General features: G+C 39.9%; 1 long non-coding RNA gene across 1 annotated transcript; it reads left to right on the top strand.

Annotated features, from left to right (window-relative positions):
- Positions 1-282: 282 nt before the first annotated feature.
- LOC116379636 (uncharacterized) lies at positions 283-3,971 on the top strand. The gene is made up of 3 exons (XR_004212443.1): positions 283-570; positions 3,428-3,489; positions 3,611-3,971. It is a non-coding gene; the product is annotated as an uncharacterized LOC116379636 (long non-coding RNA).
- Positions 3,972-4,026: the final 55 nt, after the last annotated feature.

Below are 4,026 nucleotides of genomic sequence, written 5' to 3'. Positions count from 1 at the left end.
CCAGCCCTAACTATAAACCTGAACCAGCCCTAACTATAAACCTGAACCAGCCCTAACTATAATATTTATGTTGTTTTTGAAAACAATATAAAATGTAAAGACAACATATATCATGTCATGATTACTTTATTTGACCAAATAAAGTAAAAATAAAGGGACTGATGTGTTTATCTCTACACTGCATCGTCCGGTATGGTAGATGGCGGTACGCCCCCTAAAACCATCGACCACACACCACCACGAACCAAAAAGAAGAAGCCGAGAGAGAGAGAGAGAGAGAGAGAGAGAGAGAGAGAGAGAGACACACACACACACACACACACACACACACAGAGGCTGACGTCCTGCTCAGTGGTTAGTTAGCTGGTCCTTCTCGGCTATGATTGACAGAGTCAGAAGAAGAAGAAGAGCTTCACCCGCTCGTTTGTTGTCACCGTAACAGAAGAACAAACTGCGGCATGGCGAGTGAAGAACGAGCCCCGAGTTCAACAAGAAGAAGACCACCATGTTTCGGATTATTGAGGATGTTATTTATTGCTTTTATTCAAACCACGCGGGCCAATAAACAAGGTTTGTAAACTTAGCATGTAGCGCTAACTTCATTAGCATGTAGCAGGTAGCGCTAACTTCCGTAGGCATATTTCTACGTAAGGCCCTTACGTAGAAATACTTTTTGACACAGCTAACTAACTTATCTCCGGTAATGTCTGCTAGCTAACGTTTAAACCCAGCTAAACGTAGTTGTTTATCTTAAACATGTATAACGAACTGTCATTACAAACTGGAGCTGGTTTAACAGTTGATCAGTAAAGTGCTAACTAGCTTTCCGTTAGCTCCGTGTGGCCTTTTAACGGTAAACAGTAAACGTTAGCTTCGGTTGTAGCTTGTTGTCATGTTGTGTCCATATAAGGCTAAAGACTAACACCTTTAATCACAAACATAGAGAGTAATCCGGAATAAGAGCAGTTTGTTAGCATCATAGCTAGCTCTAATGCTAGCTTCTGTTATCTATTTATTTATTTATTTATTGGTTTATTAGGGACACATTAACACAAACATAGCTGTAAATGCTCCAAGAGACAGATGTTACAAAGTAAACCTTAAAACAGAAAATAAGATTAAATTTACAAAGTTATGCAATATTGACCCATTACAATGTTGTGCTTCATTGTTAGACACTAAAAACATCTGCTGTGTGATCTTCATGTATTGGAATTAGTTATAATTGCAACACGGTCTCAGGCTTCCTGACATTACTTCCTCTCAATAGAGGAAATGTTTGAATCAGTCAGCTGATATTTGTAAACGTGGCTGAGAGGTGTGATTTATCGGTGGCAGGAGTCGGTGTTGTGTTATTAGTCCAGAGGACCGGAGGGTCCGGCTGTCTGATCTACTGATCATGTGAGGTCACAGGATCCGTCCCCCGAGATGAGCTGCAGGGCCAACCTTTACAGAAACGTGTCTGGTGCCTATAAAGTGTTTACATTGGGTTCCATTGCACATGCAACACAATCTGTGACTTTATCTTAACACTTGAGCGATAAAGGAAGTTATCACTCAGAGTATGTGAACACGTACTATGAATCTGTAATCTCTCTCAATGCATCACCTCCACAGACAGACACAGCTGCACAAATACAAGCAAAGCATAGATTCTTATGTACACTAGTATGTGAGTGTATATTGAAATATATATGTATATTATTAATATAAAGCACCAATGACCAACAATGCAGCAGTGTTTGATTTATCTCTTGGTCAGAGTGACGTCCTGCAGGAGGAAACTGTTCTTGTGTCTGTTAGTTTTGGGCCTCGTCGTTCTTCATCTCTGTAAAGCTTAGAAACCAGAGTCCGTGTTAACACGCTCACTGCTAGCTGTCCGTAGCTATCTAAACTACCCGCACCAAGTTAAACTGGTCCGTGTTGGCAGTGATGACGTGATGCGAATGAGAGAAATTATGAAACGTCCTGCTTCCTTTCTGTTTGGCCACGAAACTCTCGGTTGCACTCGGCCATCGGTCCAAAAGGATGGAGCACCGATGAGGATTCTAAGTTTGTTGTTTTGTTAGTGATCATTTCAAAGTGATGTAACTTTCACTCTGGTTTAAACCTGATCTCATGGGAAGGAGTATAACTAGCACCACATTTGAAGGACTTTCATGAGAACATACTTCAGGCTTTTTATGTGTCATTTTACGCCACGCAGGTATGTTACACAACATAAATGCCTGAAGCACGTCACTAACGCAGCTCAACAACACTTTGGGGCATGGACACTGGTGTTGAAAGTGCTTTTACGTTTGACTCTCCCACCACAGGTAGTCTTCCTCACATGTCATCCTAGTATATTCACGCTCCAGTCATCACAGACCTCGCGGTGTAACATGACACGCAGGAAGCATGAATGTTATTTTTTGCACACTAAATGTCGTTTCTGCAGCATTCAGTGAGACCAGGCGGAGCTTTGCTTTACTCACTCTTGTATTCTTCACAAAGACACTGTATGAAAAGCTCTAAAAGGTGAACTTGAAGTTCAGATGCTCACCCATTGTAGAATATCTCTAGTGTAGAGCTGTGTGATGTCAGCAGTGAGATCTAAAAAGGAAAATGAAAGCGTGAGTTGTTGCATCAGGCAATCAGATGTGCTGAGACATGTTTTATAACCAACACAGTGAGCTGTGAACAGGATGTCAGTGTCGGGGGAGAAGCGTAAGAAGTCTGGAGTCAAACTTTAGGCTCCAAGCCGGAAGATTCCTACGGATCAGATCACATAACTTATATGCATCACCGATACTAATAACCCATCACTGATGATCCATATTAACAGATCCAGATCTCTTTGTTGGTCGATTACATCAGCTGGTCTACAAGGATCCAGATCTCTAAATGTTATACTGTTACTTTGTTTTAGTCATTTAGTGTGTTTTTTCTTCATAAAACACAGTTCAAATGATTAGGAAATAACAGATTGTATTTGTATTGATTAAAACAAATGTTGTCATTAGTAGTTTCATGATGTTATTAAATTGAGAAAACCTTCAGAACTTTTCATTTGTCGGGTATTTAACACAAATACCTGGTGATTTAAAATCAACTATTAGATGAACTATCAGAACAGTCTTTTGTTCTCTATAGTTGATGAAACACGTCCACTCTGAGAGGAGCACAACGGAGACTTTCTCTTTACTAGTAATATAACTTTGTGGATGATGAAGATCTGATGACTTGTGCTTTATAGATTTGGGAGACGGAGTCTTTTGCAGAAATCAAATTTTAGAAATGTCCACTTCTGTAGTTTCAACTTCAAGTGTTAAAACTGTCTCACTTCTAATTAGAACCCAACTGTTCTCCTTCTCAAAGATGGTGATGATGGTGATGATGATGATACTGATTCGGTCTTCCTGTTTTTGTTTTTGTTTTTTTACAGCATTCATCCAGTCAGACACAATTCTAGAAGTTTTACATTTTGGTGAGGGGAGCCTTTTACAGGTAAGCACTGTTATTTTTTATTACTTTCTTTATTTCTACACTACAGATACAGAAATATTCACCCAATAACCTCTTAATGTAATGTCATGTATAGTTTAATCACTTCTCTTTCTTCTTACAGGCGGAGTCTGACATCGATTTTAGTTTATATCATCAACAAAGGTGAGTTTAACGTCCTAACCTCAGACACACATACTGTATGTTTATGTACATGTCGTCATAGTTAGTGTACTACATGTAGTATTTAGTGCTCCACATACTAGCGCTGTGCTGGGTGTTAAAGCAACAGCGTGAAGGGTTTAGTGACATCTAGTGGAGAGGTTGCATAACGACATAAAAAGTCTCTTTAGAGTCAGTTTGGCTTGTTCGTTGTGGCTTACTGTAGAAACATGGAACATGGTGGAAACCACAGAGTGTTTATAAGAAGTGGATGTAGTCGTTTGTTGATGTTTTGAAGCCTCGAGTTCAGCCTTTTGTCCGTCGCCATCTTGTTCTTTTGCAACCAGTGAACAGGAAGTGACCATATCTGGACTGAGG

This window comes from Anarrhichthys ocellatus, unplaced genomic scaffold (genome assembly GCF_004355925.1).
Source record: "Anarrhichthys ocellatus isolate YVR2014 unplaced genomic scaffold, GSC_Weel_1.0 scaffold4794, whole genome shotgun sequence".
NCBI lineage: Eukaryota > Metazoa > Chordata > Actinopteri > Perciformes > Anarhichadidae > Anarrhichthys > Anarrhichthys ocellatus.
The sequence above is the reverse complement of the archived record's forward strand: the minus strand, read 5'-3'. Positions and strand labels throughout refer to the sequence as shown.